The sequence below is a fragment of the Periplaneta americana genome, chromosome 16 (assembly GCF_040183065.1).
Source record: "Periplaneta americana isolate PAMFEO1 chromosome 16, P.americana_PAMFEO1_priV1, whole genome shotgun sequence".
Taxonomy (NCBI): domain Eukaryota; kingdom Metazoa; phylum Arthropoda; class Insecta; order Blattodea; family Blattidae; genus Periplaneta; species Periplaneta americana.
The window spans coordinates 52,134,143-52,155,195 of NC_091132.1; the positions used below are offsets into that span (position 1 = coordinate 52,134,143).

At 35.2% G+C, this 21,053-nt stretch overlaps 1 protein-coding gene across 1 annotated transcript in view; it reads left to right on the plus strand.

Moving 5' to 3' along the window:
• Positions 1 to 402: 402 nt before the first annotated feature.
• The window catches only part of LOC138716256 (uncharacterized), a 395,104-nt gene continuing 374,453 nt past the window's right edge, over positions 403 to 21,053 (plus strand). The window contains exon 1 of the mRNA XM_069849132.1: positions 403 to 583. The gene's annotated coding sequence lies outside the window, so the exon portion shown is untranslated. The remainder of the gene's footprint in view (positions 584 to 21,053) is intronic.

A 21,053-nucleotide genomic window follows, 5' to 3' on the forward strand; every position in this document is an offset into this window, starting at 1 on the left:
GATTTCTTCAATATCGTATTCTAAGAACTCACTTTTACACTTCACTCGTATAATGTTGAAATTCGTGATAGATTTTAACGCATGACGTACTTTTTGGGCTATTCCTGATAATACAAAACTTTCGTTAACTATCTTGTAGGCTGTGACATTTCCTAATTCTGACTGATAACACAAATGCTTTATCATTATATTTCGTTAGCTTAGAGACAAAGAACAACTTTATTTTTGTCAAATTCATTGTACACGAAAATTAGTTGTCAGTAAATACCAACGTAACTCTGTGTGATAAAGGGATTATCGGTACATATTCGTTGTTATCTATTTGATCAGAGAAGTATAAATAAAAAACTAAGCAATTTAAGACAGCTTATATTCGCCGGACTGTATTTCTGAGGTATAGACGTGAACTTAAGTCTGACATCTTCGAACACAAGTTTTCTGGTATAATTATTAACCAAAGTTCTTTGCTCAGTTGTGAACGCAAGTTTCCTACACGGTTCATACACAAGTCATCTGAAGCAGTCACATCCAAGCTTCAGGTATACGGGGATCCAGTTCGACTTCTTATTGCATAACTTTATTGGTGAGTTTCAAATTTATATTTAATTTTTATTGCATCTGTCAAATAGCCTAGAATTAAAGAAACTTTCACAAAAACGTTAAGTTTATCTGGTTAGAAGGAAAACAAACTTTATCCCAAAGCTGATGCTGTTCCATTAGCATAGACCTACTAATTACATAAGTTATACAGGGACATCATTTTATTTTTACTTCAATTTTTATTGTACCTGAGTTTTTGAATGTACTTCACTCCCACCCCCTCTACTAATAAACTTCCAACCGTTCACGACACAGAGCAGAGGGCACGTAAGCAGTACTGAGTTATTGAGTATAGTACGTTCCAGAAATATGTTCGCGTTTTCCAGCGACGAAAGAGCTTTCAATATTGAATCATATTTTCGCACAGGTACTGTCGCCCGTTTGCCTACGTCGCATCCCGGTTTCGCCCACCTGCTTCTGTTCGCCCTTCTGTAAAGTCTAGTAGCTGGGCTATCTTAGCTCTTTTCTGAAAACATTAATTTCTGTTAGGAATTGGACGTCTACCTAATATTATACAAGTGTTTAAAATAACTTAAATAAAAGGGCCTCGTTAAGTAATTAACTGTCACGTGATTTCCCCCCCCCTTTCTACGACCCTGCGACAAAACCACTTGAACGGACAGTAGATAGCATTTCTGAGTAATTTTATCTTTTCGGATCGGGCAGAAGTGAAGATTGAATTTATAGTACGTAAGGTACTCTTTTATAGAGTAGGTACAGAATTATTACAACATGAGTGACTCGTACGAAGGATGAAACTGGTAATTGGAATTAGGTACAATAGTCTATAGTGTGATAATATGCACAAAAGAACTGAAGCCTGTATCGAAATGAACGGCCACCATTTTCAAAAATGTGTTTAAATATCCATATTATGATTATTTTTCAATGTAACTTCATTCTCTATATTGTACGCTAATGTGCTGTAACAGTACAATATACACTGCGTAATTAATACGTCAGAATGGATAGCTCAATTCATGAGTAAAAACACTAAGTGTTAATACAGTACAGTATTTTGATTAATCAAAAACCTAATGAAAATTATCAAACTCAAAATTGCGATATTTCCTAGTTTACATAAATGGATGAACTACTTTTCTTCCCTCCTATACCTAGTAAAGTGATTTCTATTTTACGCCAGTATCATCGAACTCCAGTCGCGGAAGGGGTAGCAAACGGTGTTTCCTGTTTCAATCGTTAATAGAAAGGTATAGCCAGATTAATATTAAAAATGTTAGTAAAAATAAAATGATGTTCCTGTACTTGCAATAATATCGTACAATTACAATTAATTAAAGTTTGCAATATGAATCAAATTAGTAAAGTAAAATCTAATTTTAAAAAATATGGTAATGAATTATATGAATAGAATATATTAGGGCAGTGGTTCCCGAACTTTTTGAAGACGCGACCTACAGTTGGACGAGACTTTTGTTTTCAACTTCCTAATTACCGTACCGGAACTTAACCCCATTCGAAAAAATATAAATCCCTAAAAAATCGAAAACAGCAAACAATAATTTTATCCAAAACCAATTAATACCGCCCTAAGAACTACCAAAATAGAAGTGCATGATCCAACAAAGACACTAAATATTATGTAAACATAATTTCTGGTACTTCAAATTATTACCACCTTGGCGCTGTTGTAATATTTCAATACAAATCGAAAATGATGCTTGCAATATCTGTTATCCACTATGCTAAGTTGTTTATCTTTATTTTTTGGACTTCTAATCTGTTCGAAAGAGCAATCTTTTCATAGCCAGATATTATAAATGCAATATAATAACATCCCGAGCTTATAAAAGAAGTTGTAACGTTTTTAATAACATTCACAAAAACTCGTATTTATGCAAAATAAGTTTCTCGCCATCAAAGCAAAAGAATGAAATCTCTTGAACTTGAAAAATGTCACTGTGTGTATTGAGTACCGAGAAGCTACTTTCTGAAAACTAGGCACATATTTTATTGCATCCATAATTTTTTACTTTGTAACTACTGACACTTTTTTTTTTGTTTTCATGTTCAAAATCGGGGTTCGATCCCAGGTGGTGACAGGATTTTTTCTCGTTGCCAACTTTCAGGACGACCCCGAGGTTCACTCAGCCTCCTATAAAATTGAGTACCGGGTCCTTCCCGGGGGTAAAAGGCGGTCAGAGCGTGGTGCCGACCACACCACCTCATTCTAGTGCCGAGGTCATGGAAAGCATGGTGCTCTACCTCCATGCCCCCCCAAGTGCCTTCATGGCATGTTACGGGGATACCTTTACCTTTTACCTTTTTTCATGTTCAAAATTGTTTGTTTCTTCTAAATTTATGTTATTACTCGACCAAGGCAAGTGGAGCCGCGGGCATAATGTGAACTATCGCGATGCGGTATTACGAACGCAGGAGCAGTAGCGCCACGGCTACGGGCTGCAGGACTCCACTGGCCTTGATTGAGTAATAGTGAGGAATACTTTCTTTTATTTTGTAAATCATTTCGCGACACCCCTCAATTCTTTACACGACCCTGCTTGGGGGTCGCGACTCAAATGTTGGCAACTACTGTATTAGAATGTTTTCACACATGGCTTTCAATTTATCTTCCTCCAAGGCGAAACTTTGTAATACGTTAAAGCAGCTTTCGATGGTGTACCTCAGCGACTAAAGAGGAGTCCATAAATAAGAAAATTTCATTGTCCATATTGATGGAATAATCTTTAGTTATAATACTCTTCGCATTCCTATAACTTACAGGCTTTCTTCTTTTCTAACGCAACTGATCAGGATTATTTTTAAAACTTTATATTAGAGTCAACAATTATAAACGTTGAGATATTTTTAGGGAAAGCTATTATATGGCTATTTAAATCGTAGACCAATCAAAGCACTGATATAATTTAATGAGCTTATAAATATTTTACGATAAAATATAAGCACATCCAGTGACAGTGTATAAATACGGCAACTTTAGCTTCGTTTCTTGATGATTTTTTTTGTTAGGGACATTCCTAATGCACAATCGCGTTTTTAAATTTCTTTAGCTGATTTTGTAAATCATGTCCAACCTCAGAATATTAATAATAATGTACTGTGCAACAGAGTTTACAAGCGTTTGTAATCTTTCACTTACGATATTTAAATAAATGCTAATTTGTAATTTATTAACATTATGAAACAAGACTTTAGCCATAAATAATATAATTTAAGAAGGTAGAGTGGCGGTAGACACTTCCTTCAATGAGGCCCAATTTTTACTAGAGGCGAATCTTAAGAAATTTCAACAACTTTATTGTGTAAGTTTACCGATGAGTTCCATATTTATGTTACGAATAGAAATTTGTGTTGAATCTGTCCAGTACAATTCAAGAAACCATCGAAAAAGAGTCAACTTTATTTGGTAAGGTAAGCATTAACTTACAATGAAATTTATTTTGTGCGAGATCGTGCGTATTTGCTTGTTTTCCGCACAGAACCAATACGCGGTAAGTGTGAAATACCACATTCAGTATTCCCAACGTAACACACATAACAATTTCCTTCTTCTTACCGCTTAAGCGCGACATTCATTTTACTGCTTTAGACTTTTAACATATTATTTTTAGAGACGTTTAACATAGTAATAATTATAAATTGGAAACTTACCACTGCAATTTCACCTAAATTGCACTGTTAATTATTGTTTTTAAATATTTGCAAAAATTAAGTAAAGTCTACTACTCCACGAAACTTATTGCATTCCTGATACAAGTAACATTAAGGAGACCGTGAAAAAATCGACAAGATTCCAGATGCCGATGTTATTACTGCAATATGTTATATAAATAATATTGTTAAAATATTAAAATGAAAAATAAATCATTACATAACCTTACCGTTTGTTTTAAGTTCGCATTTATAGACTGGGGGGGGGGGGGAGACAGACGTATATCACGGCCTGCTGGAGTGTAGTAAACACAGAAAAACATTTTATAGCAACAATGTTGAAGAAAGATATTTTGGTTTTCCGAATTTGCCGTCATTAAACAGAAACCAACATGGAGATTTCATTGCAACTAATTAGAAATTCGTCTTTCAGGTATGTAATAAACGATCTTCGCACAAAATAATGTACGATACACGAGCGGTATGTTTGTTTTCATGTTCTCGGAAATTAAAAAAGCTCAACTACGTTTCACTTTTTCAATCTTTTCCTCGACCATGAAAATGTCAACATACCGCTCCTGTAACGTATATTACTATTTCATTTGTGTTCAGAGAATGCTAAGTATTGGACAATCAATCGAGACACAAACAAGATTATGGTATTACAGTTTTATAAACATGCAATTAAAACTAATATACTAAATCACTTTTAACATAGTAATTAACAATTTAGTATTAATTAATATATCATTTTTGCTAATTTTCAATATTTTTCTATACGAATAATAGGAATGCATTTACTAATATTCTGTAAATGGCCGATCACAAAGGGTGTCGTAGATTTGTCAACACTGGTACATTTTAAACGAGCATAACGTCATCGACAGCCAATGCCAGTGAACCAGTGTCTGTTTTGTGATTCACTGCAGCAAATAAGAAGAAATGGATTAGGATTAGAGTGTAACATTTATTGTCAACAAAAAGTACGAAAATGCATAGTCTACATAAGAATAACGGGTATTCGTGCAGTGTTGTACGTCCCTGATCCGCTAATTCTAAGCCTCTCCTCCAGTTTCATTACCAGAAGACCAAAACAGCAATTCTGGACTAGCGGTTAACAATGTCCATCACACAGAGTTGCGTTTACGCTGGAAAATGTATTAAACTCCAAAATTGACAACAGCAGAGAGAAAAAAACTCGCAGCGCATTAAGCGGTTCCAGGTGGCAGCCAGTGGAGTGTAGAGGAGTGTAATTAGAATGGAGCAGGATGCTGCGGCATGTGGTGTCAAGTCTGATTCCCAGGCTACAGGCACTTTTTGCTGTCTTCCTCTTAACCACATCATACAGGGGTGTCCGGGACTAGACATAATATTGCGCATTGAAATGTAAACATTGATTTTAATAATACTGTTGTACGACCGTCACTTAGGTCGCACTGTTTGCTAACCGGATGGCTACTGGGTTCGACTTCCGCTCATACTTATCAGGATTTCTGACACCACCATTTTACTCAACAATGGAAACGATTTTACTGGAAGAGCTGGAGCTCTCAGGCAGGGACGTCGCTGGGGGGGGGGGGGTGCGAAAGGGTGCGCAAGCACCCCATAAAAATCGGGGCACCCCTTTCCGCACCCCAAAGGGCAATTTATTAACAAAATACTAGGCATAAATTATTTTGAAGCACTAAAACAAACAAACGATTTCTTGGATGTGAAAAAACTACGTCCCATAGTGTATCGTAATGGATGTGATCAACAACAACAACAACAATAATAATAATAATAATAATAATAATAATAATAATAATAATAATAATAATAATAATAATAATAAAAATAAACAGATGTATAGTATGCGCGCAAGTGCATGAAAGAACATTTTGGATTTTTTATGTAGGGGAGACTGTTGTACCTTTAGCATAGTATACCTTTGAACATTTTTTGTTTTTTATTTTTTGCTACTACCTAGAGGACTCAAACTGAAGTAGATTGTAGGGAAAGCCGCTAAGTAGCTCTGGTCGTAGTTTTGGTTTGATTTAATGCAATGTGTGAGTTCTGTGAACGAAAGAATCTATTTTAGTACCAAAAGTAAACATTTCGTTCATTGATATATGTTATCTAACATAAAACCAGATTGTATTTGTTAATATCTTTCAAGTACGGTGTGTTCCGTATCATCTGGTGAGTATTAACATATTTTAATTTCCATGATTTATTCGAATCTCTAGTTTTTGTAGCCACATTTGTTTAAACGTGCATCCTCTTGTACCTTTGAACACAGAACATCTTGTACCACGGAACATGTTCCAAGGTACATAATACTATTGGCTTTTGCTTTATTTTATTTTAAGATCATGCCACGAACTAAATCTGGAATTAAGAGGTCCCCCAATTGATCCGGATGCCTTGAAGAAAGCTGTTGAAGCAGTTATTGCTCCTCCAGGAAATAAAATCTCAATCAGAGCAGCCTGCTCTGGTTTATGATTGCAAATATATTTTAAATATGATTGTCAGTTCTTACAACTATATTCCCACCTATATTCCATGTATTCCAACTTACAAGAGGGTATGTTCTAAGGCACATGAATCTGTTGTACTTTGAACATATTACATTTTATTTTTTCCATCCTTAATAGATGTGTAGAACAGTAAAATACATACAGGAAGTTGTAAAGGAATCTTCAATAATTATTTAAAGTATTTGTTAATTTAAAAAATATAATTTCCCAAAATTAAAGAAATAAAATGTGAAAAGTGTTTAAAGGTACAACAGTCTCCCCTACCACATTTTTACAATGTATGACTTGAGGCTTTCCCGGCGTTTGATATAGAATAACTCTTCTCGGGTTCTCAGTCAGGTGAGTTGGAGATTAGCTTCCAAGCTTTCGACGGCTAGCTCTGCCATCTTCTTCAGGGATGAAGTGATGTGAGACCACGTCTAGCCTATATACCGGCATATATACCGGCTAGACGTGGCCCCACATCACTTCATCCCTGAAGAAGATGGCAGAGCTAGCCGTCGAAAGCTTGGAAGCTAATCTCCAACTCACATGGCTGAGAACCCGAGAAGAGTTATTCTACACATTTTTACAGCTCGCACCCCATTTTTAAATCTCGCACCCCATCCGCACCCCCTTGCTCTGATCCTGGCGACGTCACTGGTCTCAGGATACTATAGGAAAACTACACGATTACTGAACTTAGTCTCAATTGATTACAAATGAAAACTCTACTTGATTTATTATGAATTTATAAAATGTACATTAAAGTTACTTACAAGATATTTCATGGGCTGACGCTGGCATGACGCTATCTTCTGCTTCTTCACCAAAAAGACCCCCGATTATTCCTCTCCGTAAGAATAAACTAACTACCGAATCTCCTCACCAACACTTTTTATGTTTCGTTATCGGTTTCCCGCCCGGGGTACCGACCACGCCATCCATCAGTTGAAGAATAGTAGACATGAGCTCTCCATTTGCAGTGCAAAGGCTACAAGAACTATAATGCGAAATGAAAAATCACATTCGAATACCAACTAAAACTCATATTGTATTATGATATTTGAGAAGCAACTAATCAAACCCTAAATTGGGTAATGGGCGTTCATGTTTTAATCACAGTAAAAATGTCGAAAAGTGAGGACTCTGGGATTTAAATCTCCGTCACAATATTTAAATTCTGGCATCAAAGTTAAAAAGTCACTGGAGGCACAGTTCATACAGTATCCAGATAGACAACACAACAAAAATTAATCGCCAACACAACATAAAATGAGCAGACATTCGCGTTCCCTTGCTAAAATAAGATTGCTACAATTGCCATATTCCTTGCTGCTCGTATTTTCGTCTCTACACCCTTCATTTTTATTGTCCCTTTCTCTTCCCAAATTAGTTCGATATATGAAGAGTCCACTGCAAGAATGAAGGATGCCACTTTCTTGTCGAAAATGAACCAAGACTGTCAATGCATAGCTTAAGACATATAGAATGTACATAGAGAGTTATAATATTAACACTGATAGTCATTGTCCAGTAATGATTGGAAAATCACAGTTAAGCTTTGAGCGCTAAGAATTTCAAACTTTCAATTGCTTCTCCTGCAAAATGTATTCCAAATGACATCCATCATCCTTGCAGTGGACTCTTCAATTGCATGAATTCGTTAAATGTCCAGCAAACCGCATCAAAACATAAGTCCAATATAAATAGTGTGATGAAATTGGACTGCTACGAACAATCTGCGAAAGATACCTAAAAAAGAATAAAGAAGTGTAGGGGAGACTGGGGTAAAGAGAAAATAAATTACAGAACGTAAATTAGCTTTGTTTTCCTCTCACAATCTTTGCTACTAAAAAGACATTTCCTTCCCCTTTTTAATGCAATCATTACGAATTGTTTACTAATTCAACTTTTTATGCAATCAAGAATTTTTTGTTTGTCTGCACATTGACCACTTTACCCCAGGCCCTGGGTAATGTGGTCCCCCAAAAAATAAAGATACTTCTAAATGAATAATTACAGTTATATTATGAATTTTTTTCGACAAAAATGTATATTAAGCGTTATTATCGAATAGTGCACCATTAATTCACATTGCAAAAAGACAAAAACAAAATATAGTAGTGAAAGTAGAACATAGCACAATGGAAAAAGGAACGCTGCCAACATTCATACACAAAACCTGTGTTAGTTTAAAAAAAATAACATAGCATTGAAAGTAGAATTAGGATAATAAAGAAGTTATCGTAAACATTTCTAAACACAAGCTAGTCTTTGTACGAGATAATATTTTTTTTTTATTTTTTAAGTTAATTTACACAGAAATCACATTTGAAATCGTCGCCGCCATCATCTTCAAACACAGCACATTCCTCGTGAGCCCATTCTAAGCATGATGAACAACGTACCCATCCTTCACCTCCGGTTGACCTGAGATAGCCTATGTGTCCTTACAGAAAATGCACTCCGCATCATCATTATCACTTCCTTCCTCGCTGCTTGTTTCTTCATGAAGAGCGACCTTCGTCGATTTCTGTTGCTGTTTCTTAGTTTCTATGTGATTAGTTTTCATAATATTTCTCCGCACTCCCTTTATTGTGGACTGTTTGTTGTTCTTAGTTTTATCTTTGGCTCCTTTGTCCTCTCTCTCTTGAGCCAATTGATTTTTATACGGATTACTGGTCAGGATTTCAGCAGAACCTGTTTTTCTCTTTTGGGAACGGGCAATAGTGGATTTGGGTGGAGAACTGATATCTTCCAGATTTACTGTGAAGGATGAACTAGGCTGGGGAGAAATTGCTGCAGGAAGAGTGATAATGGAACCATCATTAGGCGTATCTGAGGATGTGGATGAACTGGGTCAACAGGCAAGGTTTCTGAATCGTTAGAAGATTCTGCATGATTGAGAGGCCTGTCAATAGGCAACGATGGAGCGAAATCCGTATCATCAAAAACATCTTGATCAAGAGGATATAATTCACATTTTTTGAAGCCATTTATTGCATTTGTAGGTGTTGCTGCTCGTAGATAAGCCTCTCCAAAAGTTTACTGATCTAAAACTGTGTCTTGGTTCGAGTTCATTACTCTTCTCTTAAGAGCCATTCTTGGAATTCCGAATAATTTGCTGGCTTTTTTTGCAGCCCATTTCACCCTTCCTAACACACCTGATAGCCTCGCGCATTTTTGTTGGACTCCAGCTCTATTGGGAAGTTTTGCGGGGTCGATTTCTAGACATTTTATCTGTATTCTGCAACAACAAAGAAATAGTCACGAATTTAACCATTTCTGGGGCAAAATGGTCCCCTAGAAAAAAATGGGGACCACGTTACCCCGACCGCTCTATTTTAAACAAAGTCATGGCTACGGACGGATACCATCTTGTATAGTTTAGATAAACATTGAAATATGTAGTATAGAACTGGGTCTTACTTGAGCAATAACTTTATATAGTAACTCTCCTAATGACAGAACGTACAGTGCTATGAAACAGGAACCTTACCTTACATCAGATCTTCAAAAAATGGAATTTTCTCTGTATCTTATCATTTAACACGTCCAAACACTTCAGCAGACACGTACGTAATGGCTGGATAGAGAAGGAAGTACTACGGAACTCTAAACGGAGATGGCAGCACCAACTGGAGAGATAAGTAGAGGGTACCACTTTACCCCGGGGGACCACTATAGACAGGTCTCCCCTATATAGTATTTGTGGACCTAGAAAAGGCGTTTGACAGAGTGGATTGCAATAAACTGATGGGGATCCTACAGAAAATTGGCGTGGATTAGGAAGAGAGGAGGCTGTTCAGTAACCTTTGTATGAAACAACGAGTCAAAGTCACGATAGGAGAAGAAATGTCAGAAGGAAGCGAAATAGGGTGAGGAGTACGACTAGGATGCCCTTTATCACCTACCCTGTTCAACATTTACTTGGAGAATTCAGTGAAGAACTGTTTCCAGAACATGGGAGGACTGATAGTAGGAGGAAGAAGAATAAAGTGTGTAAGACTTGCTGATGATATGGCGTTGTTAGCAGAAGAGGAGATGATACTAAGGGATATGCTACTGGAGCTAAATAATAGCTGTGAGCGGTATGGGATGAAGATAAATGCCAACAAGACGAAGACCTTGATCATAGCAAGAAAAGTAAAGAAGGTAAACTTGCGAATTCTAAATGAGGCAGTAGAGCAAGTATTTTAATAATTTCCGATGAAGTTTTACTTTTCTGAGATGTGGTTATGTAAATTACATATTTCTTCTCCCTGCCTACAACCCAAAGGTTATTCTGGTTTTCGAAGTCGAAAGAAATCATCTCCAAATTCAATTACCTCTTCTTTCTCTACCTCTCTCTCTCTGTCTGATATCGCTCTTTCCACTTGACTTCATACAGAAACAATTATTTCTTCTTCTTGATCAGGTGTGGAATTTCCCAGACCCGTCTCAAGGCTAAAATTGGTCGCTCCATCATCTTCTCGGTTTTTCTAAATCCCTCCTTCGAGTGGGTTCATAAAATAAAACTTGCAGTGGATGTAACGAAGGCGGCATTCCTAGCATACTGGTTGTGTTCTTATATTCTTTTCATTTCTTCAGTGTCGCTAAATCTCCTCTACTGTGTTATTTTCTCCAATATGGATCGTATTTATTATTATATCGTCTGGGCTTGAAGACGGTCATCTCATCTCCCGACTACTCATTTTCAGGTTGCTAACACGAGATCTAGATTACGCTTCTACTTAAAAGGCTGGAGTAAGTAACTCCATTTAAGCCATAGTGAAGAATCTCATACGTTATCTTAATTAGTTGTAAAGCCCTTATTATGTATGCCTTATGTAGATAATATGATAAGCTGGTAGATGAGGCCTAAACCAAATGAAATAAATAAATGGATTAGCATACGTGTGGCCTGATAAAAGTAATGAAATAATAACGAGACTAATATAAATCGGCATGTCACTTAGAAAAATTGACAAAACTTGATATTGTAGGTTTAAAGATTTCTAAACTCAGTTAAGTGATATTTAAACTTGATAGTGACCATCCTAGGAAATAAATTACTAATGACAATAGTTACATTTTCAGTACTTAACCTGTGACGATTCCCATAATTAGAAAGTTAACAATTTTTTAAAATGACATGGATCCAAAGTTATAATGATGACTAATCATCATCATCATCATCATCATCGTCCTTGCAGGTATGATTAATAGTAATAATAATAATAATAATAATAATAATAATAATAATAATAATAATAATAATAATAAATGGTGGAAGTATACAGACAGAAATACTTAATTTAACACAGTCTAACTACAGCACTTAACTGTGATATTAATTTCGAAATGACTCCAATTCTCTGTACAGGAAAATATTATTATTCATAATAGTTATTTCAAAGAAGTCGTTCGCGTCATATAATAATTATATACTTATTTATTTATATATTTATTTACTATTGTTTATTGTACTGTACAACAGCCAGAGGCCAATAACAGTTCAGCAAAAAGCATAAGTACAATATGACAAAATCACAATAAAAATGCATAAAATAATTATTACACATAAAGGCAATAATTACAATTAACGACAATAATGACATTGAATGGACGGAATAAAATGCATGACTAAAATACATAAAATAATGACAAAAGAAATTGTAATTGAAAATGAAAGGATGGAATCGTATAAATGAATAAACTACAAAATGATATAAAAGGTAACGAGAATAATATTATAATAGATATTTAAACAAAAGACGTAAATTAAACTCATACAAAACTCCAAAAGTATATACTATGTATTAAATGGATCCAAGTTAGATCCATGAAAATTAGCATATTTTATACATCTGCAGACCGGAGAAAGAGATTTAGAATTTCAAACGTAAAACATTTTATGAAATCTTAAATCCTTAGCAGGAATACGACTTGGGAAGGATTCACAATCAATATCATCATTAAGAAATGTAATAATAATAATAATAATAATAATAATAATAATAATAATAATAATAATAATAATAATAATAATACAGAGTGTAACAAAAGTTTCTGTAACAGTATGTTAAAATTATTCTCTTGTTCATTTCCATTTTCTCAGGAACCATGACCAAATTTTATGGTGTAGGAGTTGGTACTACTTGATTGTGGTGTGATGCAATCCTTTATTATTAATTTGGCTGAAAATGGTGATATTTACCATCAAATATTTGAAAGAAACTAAAATTTTCACTGTACCAGAAACTTTTGTTACACTCTGAAATAATAATAAATGGTAGAAGTATACAGTCAAAAACACTTAATTGAACACATTCTAACTACAGCACTTAACTGTGGTATTAATTTCGAAATGACTCCAATTCTCTGTACAGGATATTATTATTATTATTATTATTATTATTATTATTATTATTATTATTATTATTATTATTATTATTATTATTTATTCATTACAGTTATTTCAAAGAACTGGTTCGCGTCATATAATAATAATAATAATAATAATAATAATAATAATAATAATAATAATAATAATAATAATAATAATAATACATGATAAGTTGGTAACAGTGAATTCCTAGTCTATTACATCTCCTGTGCATGTATATTTTTATCCTCTCTGCTCGTGCTCCTTCTCGGCTATTTCCGTTAAGTTTTGGATCCTTGCTCTAACAAAATTCTACTCGTATACCAATGAGAATGGTCACTAATACAAGAAGAATAGAACTCCTGATCATAATTTTTCAAAATTACCGATATTCGATACTCATTCTTACTTATTAAATACGATAGTGTTATACTGATTTATCAATACAAATTTCATAATTCGTATACTAATTTTTCGAAAACAAATCGCACTGTTTCAAAATTTACGACTACAATGAAAACATTTATGGTGATGGTGGTGGTGATGATGATGATAAAGATGATGATTATTTTAACTTCTTATTCTCTTGTTTGTAGACTTCAAGTCTATTGTACAGGGTTGTTTCCGATCTCTGATAACGAATTTGAATGACGTCATGTGTGTCAGGAATCACACCGACAGCTGAATTGCGGCGAGAGGTGACAGACCAGTAGTGAGTGATTTCATAATCATAGTGCACGGTGTATCACAGTAGCAATGCCCAAGAAAATTGACCCTTTTTGGGAGGAGTACATAACAACTCTTTCCGATGCCAAGTATAGTTACGTGAAAATCATAGGAGCCTGCAAAATAAGACTGGCAAAGCTCGAATGAGATTAATTCCAGAGTGGAAAAAACAAGCAAATCCACACCCCCCCCCCGTCACAAGTCGCCGCACCCCACGAGATGATACAAATTAATTCCATTCGAGCTTCACCAATCTTATTAAGCACACAGAAGATGCCTTTCTTGGAAATAAGGAAACCTCGTTTATTGCAGACTTCTTTTATTTTCACTTAACTGTACTTGGCATTGGAAAGGATCGTAATGTACCCCTCCCAAAAAGGCTCGATTTTCTTGGGAATTTCTGCTGTGAGTCGCCGTGCACTCTGACTATGAGATCACTGACTACTGGTCTGTCACCTCGCGCCACAGTTCAGCTGTCGTGTGACTACTGAAGCACATGATGTCATTCAAATTCGTTATCAGAGATCGGAAACAACCCTGTATTGCGAGTTGCTCCTCATTTCTTATTGTTAGAGGACATTTCCTGGGATTCCTTACCTGTTGGTATGTTAGCTTTAGCGACGAAAGCTCCATTATTAACCCAGAATTGTTTTTAAATGTCGATGGTGTTAAGATTATAAGGTCGTTACCCTCAAAGATGTAACATTTGAGATCTTCACAGCAGACTATTTGTTTATGTCCATTCTATGTGGGGTCTATATGTAAAAGGATTTAACCCCCAGACAATTATTTTTAGTATAATTAATAACTCTTCTAATATGCAGCTCGGTAAAATGTTATATCCCTTTCTGTATCGGGTCTGAATTTTATCGAATCTTGATTTTTATTAATAAAGAAATTTGACAATGAAATAACACATTGAATTCATGTGGTTTACTCATAAAAATAAAAATATATAATTCTCCTTTTTTTTTTTTTTTTTTTTTTTTTTTTTTTTTTTTTTTTTTTTTTTTTTTTTTAGCTATCCTCGACATTTTTAAACTGAGGGTGAGGACCTTTTACCTCAACAGGTCGATGTGTGGACTTCAGACTGGTATTCAGCTATGTTTGAAATGGTAGTCTAGCGTTCTAACTACAGTAGATATTCCCGGCAGAGAATTTAATGTTCGTTTGCGTACCGTAGAGGCTGGGTGTGTCCCTGTCTCTTGCATTATGTTTGTCCAATGTAGCCTTCAGAGATGGTCTTGCGACGTGTTCACCACACAACCAACTATTCTCGTTACTTGTAAAATATATCTGTGCACATAATCCCCGAACTTTGAAGGATGATGATGATGATGATATCATTTGCCCAAGTCATGTGGTCAGCACAATGCGAAGTAAAATCTTTGACTGCATTCATAATTTATTGTCACGTGCCAAAGAAGAGAGATCACATTGAACCACCATTAATAGAGGTAGCATCGAGTACAATAATTAATTACGCAAGTTATTGTTATGAGACACTCTCAGCATACACAACGCCTCTATTTTAGTAATCTCAGGGGTGAACATGATCTGCGGTATAAAGCGATCAATGTGGGTAACGACGTAGAATCTGTTGTAGCTGTCACACGTATTTCCCAGTTCCTTTACACTGAAGCAACCACAGGCAATCATGCCGCTTGCTGCACGATTGAATACTGCAGATTGCTCACTTTGAGCAGGGTACATCCAGTACTAGCGTTTTTGGCGCGTGTCCTTGAGTGAGTACGTGCAGCTGAGAACGGTACCATTCAACACGTCACGTCAGCAATCTGCCAATCACAGTTGTCAGTCTTATTGCTCACTGACTGCGTCAAAGGCAAGATACTCGTCAGTGGGATCTGTTGCCATTTCGGCTTAGTGTGGTACCACCTCCTGAACAGATGTGACGTCAACAATCTCCCAATCACAGTTGTCAGCTTTCTTGCCCACGGACTGCGGCAAAGATAAGATACTCACTCTTAACGTTCCCATTACTTATTTCACGCGCCAGAAACGGTGGCTTTGTTTTTTTTTATAACAGTACAGTCGCATACGGCTTGCGGCGCCAATTCGCCAGTTGCTCCAAGTCACAAGCTTCCATCGTTGTTGGGTTCAGTTGTCCAGTCACATACAGCATGATAAGATGGGATACAAATATAACCGAACTTATGCTGTAGTTAAAGAATACAGCGAAAAATACATTTTGATGGATTTTCATGATCCCAATTACGAAGATAATAGGAAGAAGTTTAATTTGTCGGAAGAAATAGCTTTCAAGTTCGATTGTCCGGTAAAGGAAGCCAAAAACAAATTAAAAACTTGAGAACGACCTTCCATAGATAAAGAAAGGAACAGAACTCTAAGAGGAAGTCGGAAAATAGGAAAGATTGGAGAATACTGGGTTCGCAGTGAAAAATCTGCCCTTGGGCGGGTAACTATGAATGAATGAATGAATGAATGAATGAATGAATGAATGAATGAAAGAAAGTATTGCATTGTATTGCTTTAATTTTATGTACAATAGTGGCAAAAAACCGTACCTACCATTATAGCTGATACAATAGAATCCTGTATTGTGTATTGTGTCAAACTGTGGTAATTTCAATGTGGATAGTGAAGCCAGAGGTATGTACTGCTATTTAATGTAAAAATACGCAGTTATCTTTGCCGAATAGGGGTAGAAATGTAATATTGATGCCAGATGAAAATAAAACTCTCAAAGCTTTTTCGTCTGTAAGTTTGAGGCACTGAAGGAAACAAAAGACGGTAAGAATCGAACAAATGCAATACATTTCATTGTTACAATTAATTATACCAGATGGATGTGTTTTGTGATTAGCAAAATTTGAATCTGTGACTCTGAAATCAGCTATAAGGGTCGGCCCGGATTTTTTTTGCCACTACTGTACACGTACCGGTAGACTATATTATATCTATGCCCTTCAGTAGTATACACCTATTATTATACGACTAGATGTAGAAGTGCAGCTTTTATGCAAGAGTGGGTCACGTTAGAACACGACCGTCGTATACCGATATTTTATACACGTGTTATATATTTTGCTAAACTAATAAGAAAATAAATTCGTAGGTAATAAGGATGTCAAAATTGAGTTTCTTTTATATAATCCAGGATGCTACGTAATCATATTAAATCAGCTGGAATAGCAATTCGACTCGCTTGCATACTGCATTCAAGGAAATAAGGAATAAAATCAGAAATTGCCTACATTCGAGCTTTGTAATGGATTATTCATCTGTCAGTATCTTAACTCTGTACAAGTTTACACTCATATCTAAGTAACAATTATATGGAGATATCTTCCTGGAATCAACGTGCTTGGAACTTCAAGGAAGCTTGATGACGGCTCATGCTTTTGCTTCATCAGCAGGGTTGCTGTTGCTATGCTTTGTATTAGCTCTCTGGCCAGAACCGGCCTGTTTTGCTAGTTAAGCATAGAAAGGAAATCTAATGCAATGTTAGCAAGAAGCTTGAATGGAAGTGGAAAACAAATTTGAGACGGATACCTCGTATAGATTACATTTAAAATGTTTTCACCAAGTAATCTGATGAGTGCTATAAAAGAATTATAATAATAAATGTGTTCAGTGCATTATATACCTACTCTATCTTGAGATCACTATTTATTATTTTTATTTTACTTGGTTATTTAGTGACGCTGTGTCAACTATTGGGTTATTTAGCGTCGATGGTATTGGTGATAACGAGATGGTATTTGGCGAGTTGAGGCCGAGGATTCGCCATAGATTACCTGATATTCGCCTCATGGTTGGGGAAAACCTCGGCAAAACCCCAACCAGGTAATCAGCCCAAGCGGGAATCGAATCCACAACGCCTGAGCTACGTCAGTGGCTCTGCGATTAGTTAAACTATAAAGTATGTAGAGAGATTTCAAGAAAGTAATAAAAGAATCGAACTTTCAAGTTAAAATACTGACAGTATATCTATTTAATAAAACGTGAATAAAGTGATTTTCATCACCACCATTACGGCTTGGGTCTATTGGCCCGATCCACTCCATCTTGAAACTGCTGTCTTCATCTCTAGAAGGTCTTCCGCTCCTCTGCATGTGGAATGTAGTTAAAAATTTGTTTTGGTATCCTGTTATCTTCAAGTCCATATAATTTACTTTGGTATACAATCATTGTTACAAAATGCTTTTATTGTAGTGTATAGTCTAGATACAATCTCATAATCTGAACTAAGTAATATTCGTGTTATAAAAATAATATCGCTCTTACATGCACCAACCATATCATGGTTATCGGTCTAAGAAGAGAGAGAGAGAGAGAGACAAAGAGAGAGATGAAGTTAACAATGTTGAAGTGTAACGTAAGAAGCTATTGAGAAAACATGACAAAATAAATGAATGAATAAATAAATAAATAAATAAATAAATAAATAAATAAATAAATAAATAAATAAATAAATAAATAAATAAATAAATCATGAATTACACCATTTCAGCCTGTTCCGGCGATGTCTCAGCGGGTGTCCATCTCTTCCAAGGTCTTTCTAACTTACGTTTTTCTCTAGGACTGGGCAATCTGCTGTTATCCATTCGGAGTAGATGTTATATCCATTTATGTCTACAATCATAGATTTTATCTTCCATACTTTGTACCTGCAAATCTTCTCTTATTTCAATGTTCCGTATTCTGTCCATAATATTACTTTGAATCATATACCTAAAGAATTTCATTTCAGCAGTCTGCACTCTTCTTTTCTTATCTGCACTCATTCACTTCCGTAAGAGTGTTGGTATTGCTGATGTTTTATAAAGCTTTAATTTTGTTTCTTTTCTTGCTTTTCTTCCTAGAGTCCTTTTGATGGTCCAGTTTATAGCCTGAAATTCTGACAGTTTGTTATTCAAATCTTTATCTTTTTCATAGAATAATATGTCGCATCTTAGGTACAGAAAATGTGTTTACTGAAAAACAAACAAACAAAACAAACCAAAACAATACAAACCAAACCAAAACAAACCAAACCAAAACAAAACATACCAAACCAAACCAAACCAAAACAAAACATACCAAACCAAAACAAAACAAACAAAGAAAATAACTAAATAAATAAATAAACAAATAAACACACAAATAAATAAATAAGTAAATAAATAATTAAATAAATTAATTAATAAGTAAATAAACTAAATAAATATATACGTAAATAAATAAACTAAATAAATGACTAAATAAACAAATAAATAAATATATCTCGAATTAAATACAATTAACTCTGCGGTGACTAAGCAAACAGACCTTTGGCCTGTTACGCAATCTTCGAGACTCGATCTAGCATGGAAATTTTCATTTTAAAAATTCACAGCGACACTTGGGGCCAGCAAGGTCGCAGTTCGAGTTTTCTCAGAGTTCTACCGTATCCTCGTGTTAGGCATTAACATCACGCCCGGTCTCCATTATGCATCACTCCATAGTACTCCCCGAATGCCGGTGGCTGGTGTACGGAGGAGTGGAGTTGTCTGCTCGAAATTTGGATACGCAGCGAACCTTAGTATAGTCATCCGGTGTGAATTTGCAATGAACGGAACTCGATGGTAAGCGTAATAGATCTACCAGATCGTAGCGCTATTGTCACCTCTCAAATATAATACAACACAATAAAAAGTACAATTAGAAAAATTAAATTAGTGACGAGCTTTCCAATGAAGCGAGTAATGTGACAATAATACATTTTCTCATAATAAATTTCACGAGGTAAATGATAAAAAAGCTATTTCGGGCAAATTTACGTCAAACGATCCGTTCAAGGCCATCTACTGCCAAGCTTTCACGCACGCACCCCACAATTCAACCGACATTAAAGCGTCCACTGAAGTTGAAATAAACATAATTATTTATCAACAGTAATCTCACTAGAGGCTTTGATTTATCTAGAGAAAATCAAAACTCGAGTGGGATTTAATTGACTATTACACGATTAGAAAAAAGTATATAAAGATTATAAGTAACAAAGTACTCCAGTACAATAAAATATTAATTGACTTACGAAAATAAACCTGTCTTCAAATGTATTATTGCACCATTACGCTAGATGGCAGTTGTGCCAACTATGGAATCTTCATTGAACCCTGTAGACGGTTACTAGTCAAGAAGGCTTTGTTGATTCAGTTTCGTTTTTTAAAAACATTTGCATTCCACTTCAATCATCCGGATCCCAGTAATCAACGTCACTTGACAGACGATTTTCAATAAATCTCAGTATTAAACAATCTCTGATACGTGACTATCCATAATATCATATAGCAGAAGCTATAACATAACCTAACTAATATACTGTACACAAGTGTTAGAAAAGTTTTAATTAACGACGATGACATAAAAAAAAAATAAACATGAATAATTTTAAAAGGAATAATTATTGAATGTACAATTTTCAAATTTGAATGTGGTTGGTGGTTCAATTGATGTTATATTGGACGTGTGCGTAATAGAAGTGGAAGTCGTTGATTTAGGCCTTCATGGTGTATTCAACTTATTCAGGATTTCCGAATGAATAATTTTAAAGGGAATAATTATTGAATGAACAATTTTCAAATTTGAATGTGGTTGGTGGTTCAATTGATGTTATATTGGACGTATGCGTAATAGAAGTGGAACTCGTTGATTTAGGCCTACATGGTGTATTCAACCTATTCAGGATTTCCGAATGGTGCTCCTCATTTATTTGTAAATAGGATTTCAGAAGATGCATAGGTATGATCAGTGATTTTTATTAATTCTTGTTCTTGAATGCCAATGCGAGTCATATTTGAAACTGCTGTGCATCGACTGGAGTGGTTTGTAATTTTATATATATATATATATATATATATATATATATATATATATATATATATATATATATATATTTTGACGTCCAGACCAGCGCAGTTTCAAATGTTAGCAAACAAAGAAACAAATGCTAGGGACGCGATAAAATTAAACAAATGCTAGGGACGCGATAAAATTAAACAAATGCTAGGGACGCGATAAAATTGTGCGATAAGCAGCCATGATTGGTTGAAATACGTCCTTTCGTACCGTTTTATTGGTCAAAAGTAGTATGACGTAGTAAGAGTGTAATAGTCAGCGTAAAACGCAGCATGTTCAGTAGCATATGGCCCACACCATTTAATTTCCGACTCTATTTTGTAAAGAACGGGTGTGGATATGATTACAGACGATTTAAACAT